Source organism: Heptranchias perlo, unplaced genomic scaffold (genome assembly GCF_035084215.1).
Source record: "Heptranchias perlo isolate sHepPer1 unplaced genomic scaffold, sHepPer1.hap1 HAP1_SCAFFOLD_1220, whole genome shotgun sequence".
Classification (NCBI taxonomy): Eukaryota; Metazoa; Chordata; class Chondrichthyes; order Hexanchiformes; family Hexanchidae; genus Heptranchias; species Heptranchias perlo.
Genome location: NW_027138452.1, coordinates 21,345 through 47,146, shown reverse-complemented (window position 1 = coordinate 47,146; position 25,802 = coordinate 21,345). Strand labels below are relative to the sequence as shown.

General features: G+C 63.5%; 1 pseudogene; it reads right to left on the bottom strand.

The window, feature by feature from the left end:
- Window positions 1–4,899: 4,899 nt before the first annotated feature.
- Window positions 4,900–25,802, bottom strand: part of LOC137308199 (non-homologous end joining factor IFFO1-like) — a 40,102-nt pseudogene continuing 19,199 nt past the window's right edge.

Below are 25,802 nucleotides of genomic sequence, written 5' to 3'. Positions count from 1 at the left end.
TCGTCCAGAGTCCGTGTGAGGGGGAGTGGAGTAAAGAGAGAGAGAGTCCGTCCAGAGTCCGTGTGAGGGAGAGTGGAGTAAAGAGAGAGAGAGTCCGTCCAGAGTCCGTGTGAGGGAGAGTGGAGTAAAGAGAGAGAGAGTCCGTCCAGAGTCCGTGTGAGGGGAGAGGAGTAAAGAGAGAGAGAGTCCGTCCAGAGTCCGTGTGAGGGGGAGTGGAGTAAAGAGAGAGAGAGTCCGTGCCAGAGTCCGTGTGAGGGGGAGTGGAGTAAAGAGAGAGAGAGTCCGTCCAGAGTCCGTGTGAGGGGGGGAGTGGAGTAAAGAGAGAGAGAGTCCGTCCAGAGTCCGTGTGAGGGGAGAGTGGAGTAAAGAGAGAGAGAGTCCGTCCAGAGTCCGTGTGAGGGGGAGTGGAGTAAAGAGAGAGAGAGTCCGTCCAGAGTCCGTGTGAGGGGGAGTGGAGTAAAGAGAGAGAGAGTCCGTCCAGAGTCCGTGTGAGGGGAGAGTGGAGTAAAGAGAGAGAGAGTCCGTCCAGAGTCCGTGTGAGGGGAGTGGAGTAAAGAGAGAGAGAGTCCGTCCAGAGTCGTGTGAGGGAGAGTGGAGTAAAGAGAGAGAGAGTCCGTCCAGAGTCCGTGTGAGGGGGGAGTGGAGTAAAGAGAGAGAGAGTCCGTCCAGAGTCCGTGTGAGGGAGAGTGGAGTAAAGAGAGAGAGAGTCCGTCCAGAGTCCGTGTGAGGGGGAGTGGAGTAAAGAGAGAGAGAGTCCGTCCAGAGTCCGTGTGAGGGAGAGTGGAGTAAAGAGAGAGAGAGTCCGTCCAGAGTCCGTTGTGAGGGAGAGTGGAGTAAAGAGAGAGAGAGTCCGTCAGAGTCCGTGTGAGGGAGAGTGGAGTAAAGAGAGAGAGAGTCCGTCCAGAGTCCGTGTGAGGGGGGGAGTGGAGTAAAGAGAGAGAGAGTCCGTCCAGAGTCCGTGTGAGGGGGAGTGGAGTAAAGAGAGAGAGAGTCCGTCCAGAGTCCGTGTGAGGGAGAGTGGAGTAAAGAGAGAGAGAGTCCGTCCAGAGTCCGTGTGTGAGGGGGAGTGGAGTAAAGAGAGAGAGAGTCCGTCCAGAGTCCGTGTGAGGGGGAGTGGAGTAAAGAGAGAGAGAGTCCGTCCAGAGTCCGTGTGAGGGGGAGTGGAGTAAAGAGAGAGAGAGTCCGTCCAGAGTCCGTGTGAGGGGGGAGTGGAGTAAAGAGAGAGAGAGTCCGTCCAGAGTCCGTGTGAGGGGGAGTGGAGTAAAGAGAGAGAGAGTCCGTCCAGAGTCCGTGTGAGGGGAGTGGAGTAAAGAGAGAGAGAGTCCGTCCAGAGTCCGTGTGAGGGGGAGTGTAGTAAAGAGAGAGAGAGTCCGTCCAGAGTCCGTGTGAGGGGGAGTGGAGTAAAGAGAGAGAGAGTCCGTCCAGAGTCGTGTGAGGGAGAGTGGAGTAAAGAGAGAGAGAGTCCGTCCAGAGTCCGTGTGAGGGGGAGTGGAGTAAAGAGAGAGAGAGTCCGTCCAGAGTCCGTGTGAGGGGGAGTGGAGTAAAGAGAGAGAGAGTCCGCCCAGAGTCCGTGTGAGGGGGAGTGGAGTAAAGAGAGAGAGAGTCCGTCCAGAGTCCGTGTGAGGGGGAGTGGAGTAAAGAGAGAGAGAGTCCGTCCAGAGTCCGTGTGAGGGGGAGTGGAGTAAAGAGAGAGAGAGTCCGTCCAGAGTCCGTGTGAGGGAGAGTGGAGTAAAGAGAGAGAGAGTCCGTCCAGAGTCCGTGTGAGGGGGAGTGGAGTAAAGAGAGAGAGAGTCCGTCCAGAGTCCGTGTGAGGGAGTGGAGTAAAGAGAGAGAGAGTCCGTCCAGAGTCCGTGTGAGGGGGGGAGTGGAGTAAGAGAGAGAGAGTCCGTCCAGAGTCCGTGTGAGGGGAGAGTGGAGTAAAGAGAGAGAGAGTCCGTCCAGAGTCCGTGTGAGGGGGGGAGTGGAGTAAAGAGAGAGAGAGTCCGTCCAGAGTCCGTGTGAGGGGAGTGGAGTAAAGAGAGAGAGAGTCCGTCCAGAGTCCGTGTGAGGGGGGGAGTGGAGTAAAGAGAGAGAGAGTCCGTCCAGAGTCCGTGTGAGGGAGAGTGGAGTAAAGAGAGAGAGAGTCCGTCCAGAGTCCGTGTGAGGGGGGGAGTGGAGTAAAGAGAGAGAGAGTCCGTCCAGAGTCCGTGTGGAGAGGGATGAGGAGACAGATTGGGGTCGGGGGGGGAAAGAGAGGGAGGAGGAAAATGGAGGAGAGGGGGAATGGAGGAGAGGGAGAGTGTCAACTCTGGTCCGTGTCATTTGGAGAATGGGGAGGGGGGGAGGGGGAGAGATGGGGGGGAGGGGGGGGAGATGGGGGAGGGGGGAGAGATGGGGGGAGGGGGGGGAGAGATGGGGGGAGGGGGGGGAGAGATGGGGGGAGGGGGGGAGATGGGGGGAAGGGGGAGAGATGGGGGGAAGGGGGAGAGATGGGGGAAGGGGGAAAGATGGGGGAAGGGGGAAAGATGGTGGGATGGGGGAGGGGGGAGAGATGGGGGAAGAGAGGGAGGGCGGGGGGAAGAGAGGGAGGGCGGGGGGGAAGAGAGGGAGGCGGGGGGGAAAAGAGGGAGGCGGGGGGGAAGAGAGGGAGGGCGGGGGGGAAGAGAGGGAGGGCGGGGGGGAAGAGAGGGGAGGGCGGGGGGGAAGAGAGGGAGGGCGGGGGGGAAGAGAGGGAGGGCGGGGGGAAGAGAGGGAGGGCGGGGGGGAAGAGAGGGAGGGCGGGGGGGAAGAGAAGGAGGGCGGGGGGGGAAGAGAGGGAGGGCGGGGGGGAAGAGAGGGAGGGCCGGGGGAAGAGAGGGAGGGCGGGGGGAAGAGAGGGAGGGCGGGGGGGAAGAGAGGGAGGCGGGGGGGAAGAGAGGGAGGGCGGGGGGGAAGAGAGGGAGGGCGGGGGGGAAGAGAGGGAGGCGGGGGGGAAGAGAAGGAGGCGGGGGGGAAGAGAGAGCGCGAGAGAGCGAGAGAGCGTGAGAGCATGAGAGAGAGAGAGCGTGAGAGAGAGAGTGTGAGAGAGAGAGAGAGTGAGAGCGTGAGAGAGAGAGAGCGTGAGAGAGAGAGGACAGAGCGTGAGAGAGAGAGAAGAGAGCGTGAGAGAGACAGAGCGTGAGAGAGACAGAGCGTGAGAGAGACAGAGCGTGAGAGAGACAGAGCGTGAGAGAGACAGAGCGTGAGAGAGACAGAGCGTGAGAGAGACAGAGCGTGAGAGAGAGAGAGCGTGAGAGAGAGAGAGCGTGAGAGAGAGAGAGCGTGAGAGAGAGAGAGCGTGAGAGAGACAGGGAAAGAGAGAGAGAGACAGAGACAGAGTGTGAGAGACAGGGAAAGAGAGAGAGAGACAGAGACAGAGTGTGAGAGACAGGGAAACAGAGAGAGAGACAGAGTGTGAGAGAGAGACAGGGAAACAGAGAGAGACAGGGAAACAGAGAGAGACAGGGAAACAGAGAGAGACAGGGAAACAGAGAGAGACAGAGACAGAGTGTGAGAGAGACAGGGAAACAGAGAGAGACAGAGACAGATAGAGACAGAGTGTGAAAGAAACAGGGAAACAGAGAGAGACAGAGTGTGAGAGAGACAGAGTGTGAGAGAGACAGAGTGTGAGAGAGACAGAGTGTGAGAGAGACAGAGTGTGAGAGAGACAGAGTGTGAGAGAGGCAGAGTGTGAGAGAGGCAGAGTGTGAGAGAGGCAGAGTGTGAGAGAGGCAGAGTGTGAGAGAGGCAGAGTGTGAGAGAGGCAGAGTGTGAGAGAGGCAGAGTGTGAGAGAGGCAGAGTGTGAGAGAGGCAGAGTGTGAGAGAGGCAGAGTGTGAGAGAGGCAGAGTGTGAGAGAGGCAGAGTGTGAGAGAGGCAGAGTGTGAGAGAGGCAGAGTGTGAGAGAGGCAGAGTGTGAGAGAGGCAGAGTGTGAGAGAGGCAGAGTGTGAGAGAGGCAGAGTGTGAGAGAGGCAGAGTGTGAGAGAGGCAGAGTGTGAGAGAGGACAGAGTGTGAGAGAGACAGAGTGTGAGAGAGGCAGAGTGTGAGAGAGGCAGAGTGTGAGAGAGGCAGAGTGTGAGAGAGACAGAGTGTGAGAGAGGCAGAGTGTGAGAGAGGCAGAGTGTGAGAGAGGCAGAGTGTGAGAGAGGCAGAGTGTGAGAGAGACAGAGTGTGAGAGAGGCAGAGTGTGAGAGAGGCAGAGTGTGAGAGAGACAGAGTGTGAGAGAGGCAGAGTGTGAGAGAGGCAGAGTGTGAGAGAGGCAGAGTGTGAGAGAGGCAGAGTGTGAGAGAGGCAGAGTGTGAGAGAGGCAGAGTGTGAGAGAGGCAGAGTGTGAGAGAGGCAGAGTGTGAGAGAGGCAGAGTGTGAGAGAGGCAGAGTGTGAGAGAGACAGAGCGTGAGAGAGGCAGAGCGTGAGAGAGACAGAGCGTGAGAGAGACAGAGCGTGAGAGAGACAGAGCGTGAGAGAGGCAGAGCGTGAGAGAGGCAGAGCGTGAGAGAGGCAGAGCGTGAGAGAGGGCAGAGTGTGAGAGAGGCAGAGTGTGAGAGAGGCAGAGTGTGAGAGAGGCAGAGTGTGAGAGAGGCAGAGTGTGAGAGAGGCAGAGTGTGAGAGAGGCAGAGTGTGAGAGAGGCAGAGTGTGAGAGAGGCAGAGTGTGAGAGAGGCAGAGTGTGAGAGAGGCAGAGTGTGAGAGAGGCAGGGAAACAGAGAGTGAGAGTGAGAGAGAGAGAGAGAGAGTGAGGAGAGAGAGAGAGAGAGAGACAGAGTGTGAGAGAGAGAGAGTGAGAGAGAGAGAGAGAGAGAGACAGAGTGTGAGAGAGACAGGGAAACAGTGAGAGAGAGAGAGTGAGAGAGAGAGAGAGAGACAGACAGAGTGTGAGGGGGTTTATTCTGAGAGTTCGTACCTCGATCTGGTTGATTGTGTGCTGATATTCCTTCTCCCGAGTTTTGAACAGACACTCAGTGTCTTTAATCACTTTCTCCAAACTCTCGTCCTGCTGGAGGAGAAGAACAGGAGGGAGTTACGACCCATGTGGGCCCCCCATTCGCTCCATCACCCTCCCTCACGACTCGTCTCTCCCACTTTCCCCATACCCCCCAAGGTCCCTCACCCTCACTCCCCCCAGTCACTCTCCCTCACTACCCCAGCACCCCCCATCCCGTCCCTCTCCCTCACTCACCTGGCCCAGCCCCCGATTACTGTCGCACACGACCCCACCCAGTGTCCTTCGCCCTCACTCCCCCTCCCCCTGCCCCACCCCGCCCCATCCCCCTCTCACTCCCCCTCTCCTCACTCTCACTCCCCGTCCCCCCCGAGATGATTACCTCGCTCGGATTGTATCCGGACAAATCGTCCCAAAGTAGGAGTGTCTCCTCGGTCTCTTCCAGGTCAGACTGTCGCAATCATCCTCAAAATCGTACTCTCTCCTGTCGGGGAATAACAGAGAGGGACACAGGAGTGAGGGCACGGGTGGAGTACAGTGCAAGACCGGTACAGTCTTCCCATCCAGGGTACAGTCTGACCGCACAGCGTCCCCGTACAGGGTACAGTCTCCCCGCACAGCCTCCCCGTACAGGGTACAGTCTGACCGCACAGCCCCCCCGTACAGGGTACAGTCTCCCCGCACAGCCTCCCCGTACAGGGTACAGTCTGACCGCACAGACCCCCGTACAGGGTACAGTCTCCCCGCACAACCTCCCCGTACGGGGTACAGTCTCCCCGCACAACCTCCCCGTACAGGGTACAGTCTCCCCGCACAGCCTCCCCATACAGGGTACAGTCTGACCGCACAGCCCCCCCGTACAGGGTACAGTCTCCCCGCACAACCTCCCCGTACGGGGTACAGTCTGACCGCACAACCTCCCCGTACAGGGTACAGTCTGACCGCACAGCCCCCCCGTACAGGGTACAGTCTCCCCGCACAGCCTCCCCGTACAGGGTACAGTCTCCCCGCACAGCACCCCCGTACAGGGTACAGTCTCCCCGCACAACCTCCCCGTACAGGGTACAGTCTGACCGCACAACCTCCCCGTACAGGGTACAGTCTGACCGCACAACCTCCCCGTACAGGGTACAGTCTCCCCGCACAACCTCCCCGTACAGGGTACAGTCTGACCGCACAACCTCCCCGTACAGGGTACAGTCTGACCGCACAACCTCCCGTACAGGGTACAGTCTGACCGCACAACCTCCCCGTACAGGGTACAGTCTGACCGCACAGCCTCCCCGTACAGGGTACAGTCACCCCGCACAACCTCCCCGTACAGGGTACAGTCTGACCGCACAACCTCCCCGTACAGGGGCACAGTCTCACTGCACAACCTCCCGTACAGGGTACAGTCTGACCGCACAGCCTCCCCGTACAGGGTACAGTCTCCCCGCACAGCCTCCCCATACAGGGTACAGTCTCACTGCACAACCTCCCCGTACAGGGTACAGTCTCCCCGCACAGCCTCCCCGTACGGGGTACAGTCTCCCCGCACAGCCCCCCCGTACAGGGTACAGTCTCCCCGCACAACCTCCCCGTACAGGGTACAGTCTGACCGCACAGCCTCCCCGTACGGGGTACAGTCTGACCGCACAACCTCCCCGTACAGGGTACAGTCTCCCCGCACAGCCTCCCCGTACAGGGTACAGTCTGACCGCACAGCCTCCCCGTACAGGGTACAGTCTGACCGCACAGCCTCCCCGTACAGGGTACAGTCTCACTGCACAAACTCCCCGTACAGGGTACAGTCTGACCGCACAACCTCCCCGTACAGGGTACAGTCTGACCGCACAACCTCCCCGTACAGGGTACAGTCTGACCGCACAGCCTCCCCGTACAGGGTACAGTCTCACTGCACAACCTCCCCGTACAGGGTACAGTCTGACCGCACAACCTCCCCGTACAGGGTACAGTCTCACTGCACAAACTCCCCGTACAGGGTACAGTCTGACCGCACAACCTCCCCGTACAGGGTACAGTCTCACCGCACAACCTCCCCGTACAGGGTACAGTCTTACTGCACAACCTCCCCGTACAGGGTACAGTCTGACCGCACAGCCTCCCCGTACAGGGTACAGTCTCGCTGCACAGTCTCCCCGTACAGGGTACAGTCTCCCCGCACAACCTCCCCGTACATGGTACAGTCTCACTGCACAAACTCCCCGTACAGGGTACAGTCTCCCCGCACAGCCTCCCCATACAGGGTACAGTCTGACCGCACAGCCTCCCCGTACAGGGTACAGTCTCGCCGCACAACCTCTCCGTACAGGGTACAGTCTCCCCGCACAACCTCCCCGTACAGGGTACAGTCTCCCCCGCACAGTCTCCCCGTACAGGGTACAGTCTGACCGCACAGCCTCCCCGTACAGGGTACAGTCTCACTGAACAACCTCCCCGTACAGGGTACAGTCTGACCGCACAACCTCCCCGTACAGGGTACAGTCTCACTGCACAAACCGCCCCGTACAGGGTACAGTCTGACCGCACAACCTCCCCGTACAGGGTACAGTCTCCCCGCACAACCTCCCCGTACAGGGTACAGTCTCTCCGCACAGCCTCCCCGTACAGGGTACAGTCTCTCCGCACAACCTCCCCGTACAGGGTACAGTCTCCCCGCACAACCTCCCCGTACAGGGGTACAGTCTGACCGCACAGCCCCCCCGTACAGGGTACAGTCTCTCCGCACAACCTCCCCGTACAGGGTACAGTCTCTCCGCACAGCCTCCCCGTACAGGGTACAGTCTCACTGCACAACCTCCCCATACAGGGTACAGTCTCACTGCACAACCTCCCCGTACAGGGTACAGTCTCACTGCACAACCTCTCCGTACATGGTACAGTCTCCCCGCACAACCTCCCCGTACAGGGTACAGTCTCACTGCACAACCACCCCGTACAGGGTACAGTCTCCCCGCACAACCTCCCCGTACAGGGTACAGTCTCACTGCACAACCTCCCCGTACAGGGTACAGTCTCCCCGCACAACCTCTCCGTACAGGGTACAGTCTCACTGCACAAACTCCCCGTACAGGGTACAGTCTCACTGCACAACCTCCCCGTACAGGGTACAGTCTGACCGCACAACCTCCCCGTACAGGGTACAGTCTCCCCGCACAACCTCCCGTACAGGGTACAGTCTCACTGCACAAACTCCCCGTACAGGGTACAGTCTCACTGCACAACCTCCCCGTACAGGGTACAGTCTCACTGCACAACCTCCCCCGTACAGGGTACAGTCTGACCGCACAACCTCCCCGTACAGGGTACAGTCTCCCCGCACAACCTCCCCGTACAGGGTACAGTCTCACTGCACAAACTCCCCGTACGGGGTACAGTCTGACCGCACAACCTCCCCGTACATGGTACAGTCTCACTGCACAACCTCCCCGTACAGGGTACAGTCTCACTGCACAACCTCCCCGTACAGGGTACAGTCTCCCTGCACAACCTCCCCGTACGGGGTACAGTCTCCCCGCACAGGGTACAGTCTCACTGCACAGTCTCCCCGTACAGGGTACAGTCTCCCCGCACAACCTCCCCGTACAGGGTACAGTCTGACCGCACAACCTCCCCGTACAGGGTACAGTCTGACCGCACAACCTCCCCGTACAGGGTACAGTCTGACCGCACAACCTCCCCGTACAGGGTACAGTCTCCCCGCACAGCCTCCCCATACAGGGTACAGTCTGACCGCACAACCTCCCCGTACAGGGTACAGTCTCAATGCACAACCTCCCCATACAGAGTACAGTCTCGCCGTACAGGGTACAGTCTCACTGCACAACCTCCCCGTACAGGGTACAGTCTCCCCGTACAGGATACAGTCTCCCCGTACAGGGTACAGTCTCCCCGTACAGGGTACAGTCTCCCCGTACAGGATATAGTCTCCCCTTACAGTGTACAGTCTCGCCGTACAGGGTACAGTCTCGCCGTACAGGGTACAGTCTCTCTGCACAACCTCCCATGCAGGGTACAGTCTCCCCCTACAGGGTGCAGTCTCACTGCGCACACACGTAAGGAGACGAGGCCCCTGAACCAGACCGCCTCTCGAGTCTCTGAGTGTTGATGGTGTGAGACATCGACCATCGGAATAAACGATCCCGCCCGCGCTGCCTGTTTCCGGTCAGCGTGACACGCGCCTCTGCTAACAGTTTCCCCGTCACACCCTGTGCGCCAACCACCTGAAGTCTGGCAGCGAAATCAGATTCAATATTGCTGAGGGCCCCATTTGCTTGAGGCACAGTCACACGACGTCCACCGATGTGGGACGCCTGGAGCCTGACCACTGGTGGCGTGACTCGATAGCTCCGTGTTGGCGGATCCTTTGAAATACTCTGATACAGACAGGTCCGACACAGAGCGCGTTACGTACACTCCCCCGGTCCCGCCTGAGGTCTCCGTCCCTCCCTCCCTCCCTCCCGTTACTTACAGCTGATTCAGCATGCGTTGCATCTCCTCGTTAATATTAGCCGAGGTGCTCTGGTCCTCCTCGTCCCCCCCTCTTCCTCGACGCGTCACTCTCCGCCAGCGAAACCTCCTCGTCGCCGGCTGCCCTGCGTTCTTTCTTTCGGCCGATCGACGGCACCTTAATCGAAGACAAGTGGTGTGACTAGAGGTAGGATTGGCGTTTGAGGAAGGAGGGGTCAAGGGGGAGGAGGCACAGAGGGAGAGAGGACAGATCAGTCGGGCCAGGGAGGCTGGTGGATTCCAACAGCCAAGTACACACAGCACACGGACAACCGATAATCACGAAACAAGAGGGCGAGACAAGAGCTGAGGGCGCAGGGGGGCCACGGGGGGGGGGAACTGGGTACGAGCAGCAGACAAAACACTGAGTTTGGAGGGGGCGAGGGGAGAGAGGGTCAGTGGATGTTATTTATATGGACTTCCAGAAGGCATTTGATAAGGTCCCACATAAGAGACTGTTAGCTAAGATAGAAGCCCATGGAATCGAGGGAAAAGTACGGACTTGGTTAGGAAGTTGGCTGAGCGAAAGGCGACAGAGAGTAGGGATAATGGGAAGGTACTCACATTGTCACGATGTGACTAGTGGAGTCCCACAGGGATCTGTCTTGGGGCCTCATTATTCACAATATTTATTAACGACTTAGATGAAGGCATAGAAAGTCTCATATCTAAGTTTGTCGATGACACAAAGATTGGTAGTCATGATGTGGAGATGCCGGTGATGGACTGGGGCATGATCTTTACAAAGATTGGTGGCATTGGAAGCAGTGTAGATGAAAACATAAAATTACAAAGCGATATTGATAGATTAGGTGAATGGGCAAAACTGTGGCAAATGGAATTCAATGCAGACAAATGTGAGGTCATCCACTTTGGATCAAAAAAGGATAGAACAGGGTACTTTCCAAATGGTAAAAAGTTAAAAACAGTGGATGTCCAAAGGGACTTAGGGGTTCAGGTACATCGATCATTGAAGTGTCATGAACAGGAGCAGAAAATAATCAAGAAGGCTAATGAAACGCTGGCCTTTATATCTAGAGGACTAGAGTACAAGGGGGCAGAAGTTATGCTGCAGCTATACAAAACCCTGGTTAGACCGCACCTGGAGTACTGTGAGCAGTTCTGGGCACCGCACCTTCGGAAGGACATATTGGCCTTGGAGGGAGTGCAGCGTAGGTTTACTAGAATGATACCCGGACTTCAAGGGTTAAGTTACGAGGAGAGATTACACAAATTGGGGTTGTGTTCTCTAGAGTTTCAAAGGTTAAGGGGTGATCTGATCGAAGTTTATAAGATATTAAGGGGAACAGATAGGGTGGAGAGAGAGAAACTATTTCCGCTGGTTGGGATTCTAGGAGTAGGGGGCACAGTCTAAAAATTAGAGCCAGACCTTTCAGGAGCGAGATTAGAAAACATTTCTACACACCAAGGGTGGTAGAAGTTTGGAACTCTCTTCCGCAAACGGCAATTGATACGAGCTCAATTGCTAAATTGAAATCTGAGATAGATAGCTTTATGGCAACCAAAGGTATTAAGGGATATGGGCCAAAGGCAGGTATATGGAGTTAGATCACAGATCAGCCATGATCTTATCAAATGGCGGAGCAGGCTCGAGGGGCCGAATGGCCTACTCCTGCTCCGATGTTCCAGTGGGAACTCGGGAATAACTGACCAAGGTTACGGGGTCGGAATTGGGAGACACTCCGAGGGGTAATTGACTCCCGTCAAGGCAGAGACGGGGGAGGGACACGGACAGACAGACACATGGGGCGGGGCGGGGGGAGTCTGACTGACCCCTGCAGACCACCTTGTACTATTCACCTGGAACATTTTGATCATGTCCTCGCAGTTCCGCTGCTGAGCCACGTCGCACAGTTTGGCTGTGATGTCGATACGTCGACAGATGTCCATGTCCACCTTCATTGCTTTCTCCTGGATCTTGGTGTCCAGGTCGGACAGGTTCTGAAAGAGAGAGAGAGGGTACAACCTGAATCCCCCGGGACAGGACCGGGACCAGGACCAGGACCAGGACCAGGACGGCCCCACCCACCAACCCGGGGACAGGACCTGATCTCCACGCCCCGCCCCCGGGGCAGGACCCCAACCCCCAGGACAAAACCCAGCATGAACCGAAATTATTTTACCCTCCCCCTCCCCGAGGGCCCAGGGTCTCCCTGCCCGGGGCCCGGGGTCTGCGGTTTCCCCCTCCTCGAGGGCCCGGGGTTTCCCCCTCCCCGAGGGCCCGGGGTCTGTGGTTTCCCCCTCCCCGAGGGCTCGGGGTTTCCCCCTCCCTGAGGGCCCGGGGTCTGTGGATTCCCCCTCCCCGAGGGCCCGGGGTTTCCCCCTCCCCGAGGGCCCGGGGTTTCCCCCTCCCCGAGGGCCTGGGGTCTCCCCTGCCCGGGGGCCGGGGTCTGTGGTTTCCCCCTCCCCGGAGGGCCCGGGGTTTCCCCCTCCCTGAGGGCCCGGGGTCTGTGGATTCCCCCTCCCAGAGGGCCCGGGGTTTCCCCCTCCCAGAGGGCCCGGGGTTTCCCCCTCCCCGAGGGCCCGGGGTGTCCACCTCCCCGAGGGCCCGGGGTCTCCCCTGCCCGGGGGCCGGGGTCTGGGGTTTCCCCCTCCCTGAGGGCCCGGGGTCTCCCCTGCCCAGGGGCCGGGGTCTGCGGTTTCCCCCTCCCCGGGGGCCGGGGTTTCCCCCTCCCCGAGGGCCCGGGGTTTCCCCCTCCCCGAGGGCCCGGGATTTCCCCCTCCCCGAGGGCCCGGGATTTCCCCCTCCCCGAGGGCCCGGGATTTCCCCCTCCCCGAGGGCCCGGGATTTCCCCCTCCCCGAGGGGCCCGGGATTTCCCCCTCCCCGAGGGCCCGGGGTCTGCGGTTTCCCCCTCCCCGAGGGCCCGGGGTTTCCCCCTCCCCGAGGGCCCGGGGTTTCCCCCTCCCCGAGGGCCCGGGGTTTCCCCCTCCCCGAGGGCCCGGGGTTTCCCCCTCCCCGAGGGCCCGGGGTCTGCGGTTTCCCCCTCCCCGAGGGCCCGGGGTCTGGGGTTTCCCCCTCCCGAGGGCCCGGGGTTTCCCCCTCCCTGAGGGCCCGGGGTCTCCCCTGCCCAGGGGCCGGGGTCTGCGGTTTCCCCCTCCCCGGGGGCCGGGGTTTCCCCCTCCCCGAGGGCCCGGGGTTTCCCCCTCCCCGAGGGCCCGGGATTTCCCCCTCCCCGAGGGCCCGGGAATTCCCCCTCCCCGAGGGCCCGGGATTTCCCCCTCCCCGAGGGCCCGGGATTTCCCCCTCCCCGAGGGCCCGGGGTTTCCCCCTCCCCGAGGGCCCGGGGTCTGCGATTTCCCCCTCCCCGAGGGCCCGGGGTTTCCCCCTCCCCGAGGGCCCGGGGTTTCCCCCTCCCCGAGGGCCCGGGGTCTGCGGTTTCCCCCTCCCCGAGGGCCCGGGGTCTGCGGTTTCCCCCTCCCCGAGGGCCCGGGGTCTGCGGTTTCCCCCTCCCCGAGGGCCCGGGGTCTGGGGTTTCCCTGACTCCCCACTCACTCACGTTGCTCATTAACCCTTTGAAGACCACCAGCTCGGCCTTCAGTTGTTGCACCTTCAGCACCAGCTCCTCCTGAGCAGCCTCGGCCTCCTGGGATTCCTGCAACAGCCAAACAGAACCATTACATCACTCGCCAAAGGTTAGGGAGGGGGTCAGGGTGAGGGGGGGGGGGGTCAGGGTGAGGGGGGGGGGGTCAGGGTGAGGGGGGGGGGTCAGGGTGAGGGGGGAGGTCAGGGTGAGGGGGGGGGTCAGGGTGAGGGGGGGGGGTCAGGGTGAGGGGGGGTCAGGGTGAGGGGGGGGGTCAGGGTGAAGGGGGGTTAGGGTGAGGGGGGGGTCAGGGTGAGGGGGGGGGTCAGGGTGAGGGGGGGGGTCAGGGTGAAGGGGTCAGGGTGAGGGGGGGTCAGGGTGAGGGGGGGTCAGGGTGAGGGGGGTCAGGGTGAGGGGGGGTCAGGGTGAGGGGGGTCAGGGTGATGGGGGGTCAGGGTGAAGGGGTCAGGGTGAGGGGGGTCAGGGTGAGGGGGGGTCAGGGTGAGGGGGGGTCAGGTTGAAGGGGTCAGGGTGAAGGGGTCAGGGTGAGGGGGGGTCAGGGTGAGGGGGGTCAGGGTGAGGGGGGTCAGGGTGAGGGGGGTCAGGGTGAGGGGGGTCAGGGTGAAGGGGGGTCAGGGTGAGGGGGGTCAGGGTGAAGGGGTCAGGGTGAGGGGGGGTCAGGGTGAAGGGGGGTCAGGGTGAGGGGGGGGTCAGGGTGAGGGGGGGGTCAGGGTGAAGGGGGGTCAGGGTGAGGGGGGGGGGTCAGGGTGAGGGGGGGTCAGGGTGAGGGGGGGGTCAGGGTGAAGGGGTCAGGGTGAGGGGGGGTCAGGGTGAGGGGGGGTCAGGGTGAGGGGGGGGTCAGGGTGAGGGGGGGTCAGGGTGAGGGGGGGTCAGGGTGAAGGGGTCAGGGTGAGGGGGGTCAGGGTGAGGGGGGGTCAGGTTGAAGGGGTCAGGGTGAAGGGGTCAGGGTGAGGGGGGTCAGGGTGAGGGGGGTCAGGGTGAGGGGGGGTCAGGGTGAGGGGGGGTCAGGGTGAGGGGGGGTCAGGGTGAAGGGGTCAGGGTGAAGGGGGGTCAGGGTGAGGGGGGGGTCAGGGTGAGGGGGGGGTCAGGGTGAAGGGGGGTCAGGGTGAGGGGGGGGGGTCAGGGTGAGGGGGGGTCAGGGTGAGGGGGGGGTCAGGGTGAAGGGGTCAGGGTGAGGGGGGGTCAGGGTGAGGGGGGGTCAGGGTGAGGGGGGGTCAGGGTGAGGGGGGGTCAGGGTGAGGGGGGGTCAGGGTGAAGGGGTCAGGGTGAGGGGGGTCAGGGTGAGGGGGGGTCAGGTTGAAGGGGTCAGGGTGAAGGGGTCAGGGTGAGGGGGGTCAGGGTGAGGGGGGTCAGGGTGAGGGGGGGTCAGGGTGAGGGGGGGTCAGGGTGAGGGGGGGTCAGGGTGAAGGGGTCAGGGTGAAGGGGGGTCAGGGTGAGGGGGGGTCAGGGTGAGGGGGGGGTCAGGGTGAAGGGGGGTTAGGGTGAGGGGGGGGTCAGGGTGAGGGGGGGGTCAGGGTGAAGGGGTCAGGGTGAGGGGGGGTCAGGGTGAGGGGGGTCAGGGTGAGGGGGGGTCAGGGTGAGGGGGGTCAGGGTGATGGGGGTCAGGGTGATGGGGGGTCAGGGTGAAGGGGTCAGGGTGAGGGGGGTCAGGGTGAGGGGGGGTCAGGGTGAGGGGGGGTCAGGTTGAAGGGGTCAGGGTGAAGGGGTCAGGGTGAGGGGGGTCAGGGTGAGGGGGGTCAGGGTGAGGGGGGTCAGGGTGAAGGGGGGTCAGGGTGAGGGGGGTCAGGGTGAGGGGGGGTCAGGGTGAAGGGGTCAGGGTGAGGGGGGTCAGGGTGAGGGGGGGTCAGGGTGAAGGGGTCAGGGGTGAAGGGGGGTCAGGGTGAAGGGGTCAGGGTGAAGGGGTCAGGGTGAGGGGGGTCAGGGTGAGGGGGGGTCAGGGTGAAGGGGTCAGGGTGAAGGGGGGTCAGGGTGAAGGGGGGTCAGGGTGAGGGGGGGTCAGGGTGAGGGGGGGGTCAGGGTGAGGGGGGGGTCAGGGTGAAGGGGTCAGGGTGAAGGGGTCAGGGTGAAGGGGGGTCAGGGTGAAGGGGGGTCAGGGTGAGGGGGGGTCAGGGTGAAGGGGTCAGGGTGAAGGGGTCAGGGTGAAGGGGTCAGGGTGAAGGGGGGTCAGGGTGAAGGGGTCAGGGTGAGGGGGGGTCAGGGTGAGGGGGGGTCAGGGTGAAGGGGTCAGGGTGAAGGGGTCAGGGTGAAGGGGGGTCAGGGTGAAGGGGGGTCAGGGTGAAGGGGTCAGGGTGAGGGGGGGTCAGGGTGAGGGGGGGTCAGGGTGAGGGGGGGTCAGGGTGAAGGGGTCAGGGTGAAGGGGGGTCAGGGTGAGGGGGGGTCAGGGTGAGGGGGGGTCAGGGTGAGGGGGGGTCAGGGTGAAGGGGTCAGGGTGACTGATTCAATTTGATGTGAGTGCAGGTTGATGTTAGGGGTCAGGGGTTAGAGTTTTGATGGAGTTCGATGTGACTGCAGGTTAGGGGTCAGGGGTTAGAGTTCTGTCGGAGTTCGATGTAAGCGCAGTGAGGGTTAAGGTCAGAGGTCACGGGTTAGGGTTGCGATTGAGTGCGACGTGACTGCAAGTTGGGGTCAGGGGTCATGGGTTAGAGCTCTGATTCAGATCAACGTGACTGCAGGGTGGGGTTAGAGGTCACGGATTAGGGGGCAGGGAGTTCAGACTGACTTCGACGTGACTCCAGCACAGGGTCAGGAGTCAGAGTTCAGATCGACTTCGATGCGACTGCAGTGCAGGGTTGGGGGTCAGAGGTCATGGGTGGGAGCTCTGATTGAGTTCGATGTGACTGCAGCATGGTGTCAGGGGTCAGAGTTCGGATCGTGGGGTCCTGTCGCTCTCTGCAACAAACAGAAAGACAGACTGGGTGAAACCTGCAGCCACATGGGACCCCTTGACACTGAAGAGTGAGGGGATTCTCAGGGAAACAGTCTCGTTCCTTACCTCCTCCAGGATCGCAACCCTGTCCTGCAGCTGAATTCGCAACAGATACTCCTCCTCCCACCTACAGAAAAAGAGGAGAGAGTCAGGTAACTGGGAGAGAGGGACAGAGCGCAGGAGAGACAGTGACCGCAGGGGTTGGATACAGAGTGAAGCTCCCTCCACACTGTCCCGTCAAACACTCCCAGGGCAGGTACCGGGTTTGATACAGAGTGAAGCTCCCTCTACACTGTCCCGTCAAACACTCCCAGGGCAGGTGCAGGGTTAGATATAGAGTAAAGCTCCCTCTACACTGTCCCATCAAACACACCCAGGGTCAGGTACAGGGTTAGATACAGAGTAAAGCTCCCTCTACACTGTCCTGTCAAACACTCCCAGGGCAGGTACAGGGTTAGATACAGAGTAAAGCTCCCTCGACACTGTCCCATCAAACACTCCCAGGGGCAGGTACAGGGTTAGATACAGAGTAAAGCTCCCTCTACACTGTCCCGTCAAACACTCCCAGGGCAGGGACAGGGTTAGATACAGAGTAAAGCTCCCTCTACACTGTCCCATCAAACACTCCCAGGGCAGGTACAGGGTTAGATACAGAGTAAAGCTCCCTCCACACTGTCCCATCAAACACTCCCAGGGCAGGTACAGGGTTAGATACAGAGTAAAGCTCACTCTACACTGTCCCGTCAAACACTCCCAGGGCAGGTACAGGGTTAGATACAGAGTAAAGCTCCCTCCACACTGTCCCGTCAAACACTCCCAGGGCAGGTACAGGGTTAGATACAGAGTAAAGCTCCCTCTACACTGTCCCATCAAACACTCCCAGGGCAGGTACAGGGTGAGATGCAGAGTAAAGCTCCCTCTACATTGTCCCATCAAACACTCCCAGGGCAGGTACAGGGTTAGATACAGAGTAAAGCTCCCTCTACACTGTCCCATCAAACACTCCCAGGGCAGGTACAGGGTTAGATACAGAGTAAAGCTCCCTCTACACTGTCCCATCAAACACTCCCAGGGCAGGTACAGGGTTAGATACAGAGTAAAGCTCCCTCTACATGCTTTCTCTGAAGGCCTTGTGAGATCTCGAGTCGAACATCAGGCTTAAGTGATGTGAGTGAGGAGCCACGGTGACAGTGAGCAGAGACAAGCCGTGTAGTGAAGAGAATAGGTGCAGCAACAGAGCCTTGGTCCCAGCACAGGTCCCATTACGGCCCCCGGTCATAGCCTGAGTCCCAGCACGGCCCCCGATCATAGCCTGAGTCCCATTACGGCCCCCGGTCTAAGCCTGGGTCCCAGCACGGCCCCCGGTCACAGCCTGGGTCCCAGCACGGTCCCCGGTCACAGCCTGAGACCCAGCACGGTCCCCGGTCATAGCCTGAATCCCAGTACGGCCCCCGATCATAGCCTGAATCCCAGTACGGCCCCCGGTCACAGCCTGAGACCCAGCACGGTCCCCGGTCATAGCCTGAATCCCAGTACGGCCCCCGATCATAGCCTGGGTCCCAGCACGGCCCCCGATCATAGCCTGGGTCCCAGCACGGCCCCCGGTCACAGCCTGAGACCCAGTACGGCCCCCGATCATAGCCTGGGTCCCAGCACGGCCCCCGATCATAGCCTGGGTCCCAGCACGGCCCCCGGTCACAGCCTGAGACCCAGCACGGTCCCCGGTCATAGCCTGAGTCCCAGCACGGTCCCCGGGGTCATAGCCTGAGTCCCATTACGGCCCCCGGTCTAAGCCTGGGTCCCAGCACGGTCCCCGGTCACAGCCTGGGTCCCAGCACGGTCCCCGGTCATAGCCTGAGTCCCAGCACGGCCCCCGGTCATAGCCTGGGTCCCAGCACGGCCCCCGATCATAGCCTGGGTGCCAGCACGGCCCCCGGTCATAGCCTGGGTCCCAGCACGGCCCCCGGTCATAGCCTGAGTCCCAGCACGGCCCCCGGGTCATAGCCTGGGTCCCAGCACGGCCCCCGATCATAGCCTGGGTCCCAGCACGGCCCCCGGTCATAGCCTGAGTCCCAGCACGGCCCCTGGTCATTGCTTGAGACCCAGCAGGGCCCCTGGTCATTGCTTGAGTCCCAGCACGGCCCCCGGTCATAGCCTGGGTCCCAGCACGGCCCCCGGTCATAGCCTGAATCCCAGCACGGCCCCCGGTCATAGCCTGAGTCCCAGCACGGCCCCCGGTCATAGCCTGAGTCCCAGCACGGCCCCCGGTCATAGACTGGGTCCCAGCACGGCCCCCGGTCACAGCCTGAGTCCCAGCACGGCCCCCGGTCATAGACTGGGTCCCAGCACGGCCCCCGGTCATAGCCTGAGTCCCAGCACGGCCCCCGGTCACAGCCTGAGTCCCAGCACGGCCCCCGATCATAGACTGGGTCCCAGCACGGCCCCCTGGTCATAGCCTGAGTCCCAGCACGGCCCCTGGTCATAGCCTGGGTCCCAGCACGGCCCCCGCTCATAGCCTGAGTCCCAGCACGGCCCCTGGTCATAGCCTGAGTCCCAGCACGGCCCCTGGTCATTGCTTGAGTCCCAGCACGGCCCCCTGGTCATAGCCTGAGTCCCAGCACGGCCCCTGGTCATTGCTTGAGACCCAGCAGGGCCCCTGGTCATTGCTTGAGTCCCAGCACGGCCCCCGATCATAGCCTGGGTCCCAGCACGGCCCCCGATCATAGCCTGGGTCCCAGCACGGCCCCCATCATAGACTGGGTCCCAGCACGGTCCCCGGTCATAGCCTGAGTCCCAGCACGGCCCCCGGTCATAGCCTGGGTCCCAGCACGGTCCCCGGTCATAGCCTGAGTCCCAGCACGGTCCCCGGTCATAGCCTGAATCCCAGCACGGCCCCCGGTCATAGCCTGAGTCCCAGCACGGCCCCCGGTCATAGCCTGGGTCCCAGCACGGCCCCCGGTCATAGCCTGGGTCCCAGCACGGTCCCCGGTCATAGCCTGAGTCCCAGCACGGTCCCCGGTCATAGCCTGAGTCCCAGCACGGTCCCCGGTCATTGCCTGGGTCCCAGCACGGCCCCCGGTCATAGCCTGGGTCCCAGCACGGCCCCCGGGTCAGAGACTGGGTCCCAGCACGGCCCCCGGGTCAGAGACTGGGTCCCAGCACGGCCCCCGGGTCAGAGACTGGGTCCCAGCACGGCCCCCGGTCATAGCCTGAGTCCCAGCACGGCCCCCGGTCATAGCCTGGGTCCCAGCACGGCCCCCGGTCATAGCCTGGGTCCCAGCACGGCCCCCGGTCATAGCCTGAATCCCAGCACGGCCCCCGGGTCAGAGACTGGGTCCCAGCACGGCCCCCGGTCATAGCCTGAGTCCCAGCACGGCCCCCGGTCATAGCCTGAATCCCAGCACGGCCCTGGGGTCAGAGACTGGGTCCCAGCACGGCCCCCGGTCATAGCCTGGGTCCCAGCACGGCCCCCGGTCATAGCCTGAATCCCAGCACGGCCCCCGGGTCAGAGACTGGGTCCCAGCACGGCCCCCGGTCATAGCCTGAGTCCCAGCACGGCCCCCGGTCATAGCCTGAATCCCAGCACGGCCCTGGGGTCAGAGACTGGGTCCCAGCACGGCCCCCGGTCATAGCCTGGGTCCCAGCACGGTCCCCGCTCATAGCCTGGGTCCCAGCACGGCCCCGGGTCATAGCCTGAGTCCCAGCACGGTCCCTGGTCACAGCCTGGATCCCAGCACAGGTCCCCGGCCATAGCCTGGGTCCCAGCACGGCCCCCGGGTCACAGCCTGGGTCCCAGTACGGCCCCCTGGTCATAGCCTGGGAACAAGCACAGGTCCCCGGCCATAGCCTGGGTCCCAGCACGGCCCCCGGTCATAGCCTGGGTCCCAGCACAGGTCCCCGGCCATAGCCTGGGTCCCAGCATGGCCCCCGGTCATAGCCTGAGTCACAGCACGGCCCCCGGTCATAGCCTGAATCCCAGCACGGGCCCCGGGTCATAGCCTGGGTCCCAGCACGGCCCCCGGTCATAGCCTGAATCCCAGCACGGCCCCCGGTCATACCCTGAGTCCCAGCACGGCCCCCTGATCATAGCCTGTGTCCCAGCACGGCTCCCTGGTCATAGCCTGGGTCCCAGCACGGCCCCTGATCATAGCCTGGGTCCCAGCACAGACCCCGGTCATAGCCTGGGTCCCAGCACGGCCCCCGGTCATAGCCTGAGTCCCAGCACGGCCCCTGGTCATTGCTTGAGACCCAGCAGGGCCCCTGGTCATTGCTTGAGTCCCAGCACGGCCCCCTGGTCATAGCCTGAGTCCCAGCACGGCCCCCGATCATAGACTGGGTCCCAGCACGGCCCCCGGTCATAGCCTGAATCCCAGCACGGCCCCCGGTCATAGCCTGGGTCCCAGCACGGCCCCCGGTCATAGCCTGGGTCCCAGCACGGTCCCCGGTCATTACCTGAGTCCCAGCACGGCCCCCGGTCATAGCCTGGGTCCCAGCATGGCCCCCCGGTCATAGCCTGTGTCCCAGCACGGCCCCCGGTCATAGCCTGGGTCCCAGCACGGCCCCCGGTCATAGCCTGGGTCCCAGCACGGCCCCCGGTCATAGCCTGGGTCCCAGCACGGCCCTGGGGTCAGAGACTGGGTCCCAGCACGGCCCCCATCATAGCCTGAATCCCAGCACGGCCCTGGGGTCAGAGACTGGGTCCCAGCACGGCCCCCGGTCATAGCCTGGGTCCCAGCACGGCCCCCGCTCATAGCCTGGGTCCCAGCACGGCCCCCATCATAGCCTGAATCCCAGCACGGCCCCCGGTCATAGCCTGAATCCCAGCACGGCCCTGGGGTCAGAGACTGGGTCCCAGCACGGCCCCCGGTCATAGCCTGTGTCCCAGCACGGTCCCCGGTCATAGCCTGGGTCCCAGCACGGCCCCCGGTCATAGCCTGGGTCCCAGCACGGCCCCCGGTCATAGCCTGGGTCCCAGCACAGTCCCCGGGTCAGAGACTGGGTCCCAGCACGGCCCCCGGTCATAGCCTGGGTCCCAGCACGGCCCCCGATCATAGCCTGGGTCCCAGCACGGCCCCCGATCATAGCCTGGGTCCCAGCACGGCCCCCGGTCATAGCCTGTGTCCCAGCACGGTCCCCGGTCATAGCCTGGGTCCCAGCACGGCCCCCGATCATAGCCTGGGTCCCAGCACGGCCCCCGGTCATAGCCTGGGTCCCAGCACAGTCCCCGGGTCAGAGACTGGGTCCCAGCACGGCCCCCGGTCATAGCCTGGGTCCCAGCACGGCCCCCGATCATAGCCTGGGTCCCAGCACGGCCCCCGGTCATAGCCTGGGTCCCAGCACGTTCCCCGCTCATAGCCTGGGTCCCAGCACGGCCCCGGGTCATAGCCTGAGTCCCAGCACGGTCCCTGGTCACAGCCTGGGTCCCAGCACAGGTCCCCGGCCATAGCCTGGGTCCCAGCACGGCCCCCGGGTCACAGCCTGGGTCCCAGCACGGCCCCCGGGTCACAGCCTGGGTCCCAGTACGGCCCCCTGGTCATAGCCTGGGAACAAGCACAGGTCCCCGGCCATAGCCTGGGTCCCAGCATGGCCCCCGGTCATAGCCTGAGTCCCAGCACAGCCCCCGATCATAGCCTGGGTCCCAGCACGGCCCCTGGTCATAGCCTGGGTCCCAGCACGGCCCCCGGTCATAGCCTGGGTCCCAGCACGGCCCCTGGTCATAGCCTGGGTCCCAGCACGGCCCCCGGTCATAGCCTGAGTCACAGCACGGCCCCCGGTCATAGCCTGAATCCCAGCACGGGCCCCGGGTCATAGCCTGGGTGCCAGCACGGCCCCCGGTCATAGCCTGAGTCCTAGCATGGCCCCCGGGTCATAGCCTGAATCCCAGCACGGCCCCCGGTCATAGCCTGAATCCCAGCACGGGCCCCGGGTCATAGCCTGGGTCCCAGCACGGCCCCCGGTCATAGCCTGAATCCCAGCACGGCCCCCGGTCATAGCCTGAATCCCAGCACGGCCCCCGGTCATAGCCTGAGTCCCAGCACGGCCCTTGATCATAGCCTGAATCCCAGCACGGCCCCCTGGTCATAGCCTGGGTCCCAGCACGGCCCCTGATCATAGCCTGGGTCCCAGCACGGCCCCCGGTCATAGCCTGGGTCCCAGCACGGCCCCCGGTCATAACCTGGGTCCCAGCACGGTCCCCGGTCATTACCTGAGTCCCAGCACGGCCCCCGGTCATCGCCTGAGTCCCAGCACGGCCCCCGGTCATCGCCTGAGTCCCAGCACGGCCCCATGGTCATAGCCTGAGTCCCAGCACGGCCCCATGGTCATAGCCTGAGTCCCAGCACGGCCCCCTGGTCATAGCCTGAGTCCCAGCACGGCCCCCGGTCATAGCCTGGGTCCCAGTGCGGCCCCCGATCATAGCCTGGGTCCCAGCACAGTCCCCGGTCATAGCCTGAATCCCAGCACGGCCCCCGGTCATAGACTGAATCCCAGCACGGCCCCCGGTCATAGACTGAATCCCAGCACGGCCCCATGGTCATAGCCTGAGTCCCAGCACGGCCCCCTGGTCATAGCCTGAGTCCCAGCACGGCCCCATGGTCATAGCCTGGGTCCCAGCACGGCCCCATGGTCATAGCCTGGGTCCCAGCACGGCCCCCTGATCATATCCTGGGTCCCACAGCACGGCCCCCCGGTCATAGCCTGGGTCCCAGAGCGGCCCCTGATCATATCCTGGGTCCCAGCACGACCCCCGGTCATAGCCTGAGTCCCAGCACGGCCCCCCGATCATAGCCTGAGTCCCAGCACGGCCCCCGGTCATAGCCTGGATCCCAGCACGGCCCCCGGTCATAGCCTGGGTCCCAGCACGGCCCCCCGATCATAGCCTGAGTCCCAGCACGGCCCCTGGTCATAGCCTGGGTCCCAGCACGGCCCCCGGTCATAGCCTGGGTCCCAGCACGGCCCCCTGTCATAGCCTGGGTCCCAGCACGGCCCCCTGTCATAGCCTGGGTCCCAGCACGGCCCCCTGTCATAGCCTGGGTCCCAGCACAGGTCCCCGGTCATAGCCTGGGTCCCAGCACGGCCCCCGGTCATAGCCTGGGTCCCAGCACGGTCCCCGGTCATAGCCTGGGTCCCAGCACGGCCCCCATCATAGCCTGAATCCCAGCACGGCCCCCGGTCATAGCCTGGGTCCCAGCACGGCCCCCATCATAGCCTGAATCCCAGCACGGCCCCCGGTCATAGCCTGGGTCCCAGCACGGCCCCCGGTCATAGCCTGGGTCCCAGCACGGCCCCCGGTCATAGCCTGAATCCCAGCACGGCCCCCGGGTCAGAGACTGGGTCCCAGCACGGCCCCCGGTCATAGCCTGAGTCCCAGCACGGCCCCATGGTCATAGCCTGGGTCCCAGCACGGCCCCCGGTCATAGCCTGGGTCCCAGCACGGCCCCCGGTCATAGCCTGGGTCCCAGCACGGCCCCCGGTCATAGCCTGGGTCCCAGCACGGCCCCCGGTCATAGCCTGGGTCCCAGCACGGCCCCCGGTCATAGCCTGGGTCCCAGCACGGCCCCCGGTCATAGCCTGGGTCCCAGCACGGTCCCCGCTCACAGCCTGGTTCCCAGCACGACTCCAGGTCCCAGCACGACCCGGGTCATAGCCTGGGTCCCAGCACGGCCCCCGCTCATAGCCTGGGTCCCAGCACGGCCCCGGGTCATAGCCTGAGTCCCAGCACGGTCCCTGGTCACAGCCTGGGTCCCAGCACAGGTCCCCGGCCATAGCCTGGGTCCCAGCACGGCCCCCGGGTCACAGCCTGGGTCCCAGCACGGCCCCCGGGTCACAGCCTGGGTCCCAGTACGGCCCCCTGGTCATAGCCTGGGAACAAGCACAGGTCCCCGGCCATAGCCTGGGTCCCAGCATGGCCCCCGGTCATAGCCTGAGTCCCAGCACAGCCCCCGATCATAGCCTGGGTCCCAGCACGGCCCCTGGTCATAGCCTGGGTCCCAGCACGGCCCCCGGTCATAGCCTGAGTCCCAGCACGGCCCCCCGGTCATAGCCTGAGTCCCAGCACAGCCCCCGATCATAGCCTGGGTGCCAGCACGGCCCCCGATCATAGCCTGGGTCCCAGCACGGCCCCCGGTCATAGCCTGAGTCCCAGCACAGCCCCCGATCATAGCCTGGGTGCCAGCACGGCCCCCGGTCATAGCCTGGGTGCCAGCACGGCCCCCGGTCATAGCCTGAGTCCTAGCATGGCCCCCGGGTCATAGCCTGAATCCCAGCACGGCCCCCGGTCATAGCCTGAATCCCAGCACGGGCCCCGGGTCATAGCCTGGGTCCCAGCACGGCCCCCGGTCATAGCCTGAATCCCAGCACGGCCCCCGGTCATAGCCTGAATCCCAGCACGGCCCCCGGTCACAGCCTGAGTCCCAGCACGGCCCTTGATCATAGCCTGAATCCCAGCACGGCCCCCTGGTCATAGCCTGGGTCCCAGCACGGCCCCCGGGTCATAGCCTGAGTCCCAGCACGGCCCCATGGTCATAGCCTGGGTCCCAGCACGGCTCCCTGGTCATAGCCTGAGTCCCAGCATGGCCCCCGATCATAGCCTGAGTCCCAGCACGGCCCCCGGTCATAGCCTGAGTCCCAGCACGGCCCCCGATCATAGCCTGGGTCCCAGCACGGCCCCGGTCATAACCTGGGTACCAGCACGGCCCCCGGTCATTGCCTGAGTCCCAGCACGGCCCCCGATCATAGCCTGGGTCCCAGCACGGCCCCCGGTCATAGCCTGGGTCCCAGCACGGCCCCCGGTCATAACCTGGGTCCCAGCACGGTCCCCGGTCATTACCTGAGTCCCAGCACGGCCCCCGGTCATAGCCTGAGTCCCAGCACGGCCCCATGGTCATAGCCTGAGTCCCAGCACGGCCCCATGGTCATAGCCTGAGTCCCAGCACGGCCCCCTGGTCATAGCCTGAGTCCCAGCACGGCCCCCGGTCATAGCCTGGGTCCCAGTGCGGCCCCCGGTCATAGCCTGGGTCCCAGCACAGTCCCCGGTCATAGCCTGAATCCCAGCACGGCCCCCGGTCATAGACTGAATCCCAGCACGGCCCCCGGTCATAGACTGAATCCCAGCACGGCCCCATGGTCATAGCCTGAGTCCCAGCACGGCCCCCTGGTCATAGCCTGGGTCCCAGCACGGCCCCATGGTCATAGCCTGAGTCCCAGCACGGCCGCCAGGTCATAGCCTGAGTCCCAGCACGGCCCCCGATCATAGCCTGGGTCCCAGCACGGCCCCATGGTCATATCCTGGGTCCCAGCACGACCCCCGGTCATAGCCTGAGTCCCAGCACGGCCCCCCGATCATAGCCTGAGTCCCAGCACGGCCCCCGGTCATAGCCTGGATCCCAGCACGGCCCCCGGTCATAGCCTGGGTCCCAGCACGGCCCCCGGTCATAGCCTGGGTCCCAGCACAGCCCCCTGTCATAGCCTGGGTCCCAGCACGGCCCCCGGTCATAGCCTGGGTCCCAGCACGGCCCCCGGTCATAGCCTGGGTCCCAGCACGGCCCCCTGTCATAGCCTGGGTCCCAGCACGGCCCCCTGTCATAGCCTGGGTCCCAGCACGGCCCCCTGTCATAGCCTGGGTCCCAGCACGGCCCCCGATCATAGCCTGGGTCCCAGCACGGTCCCCGGTCATAGCCTGGGTCCCAGCACGGCCCCCATCATAGCCTGAATCCCAGCACGGCCCCCGGTCATAGCCTGGGTCCCAGCACGGCCCCCATCATAGCCTGAATCCCAGCACGGCCCCCGGTCATAGCCTGAATCCCAGCACGGCCCTGGGGTCAGAGACTGGGTCCCAGCACGGCCCCCGGTCATAGCCTGGGTC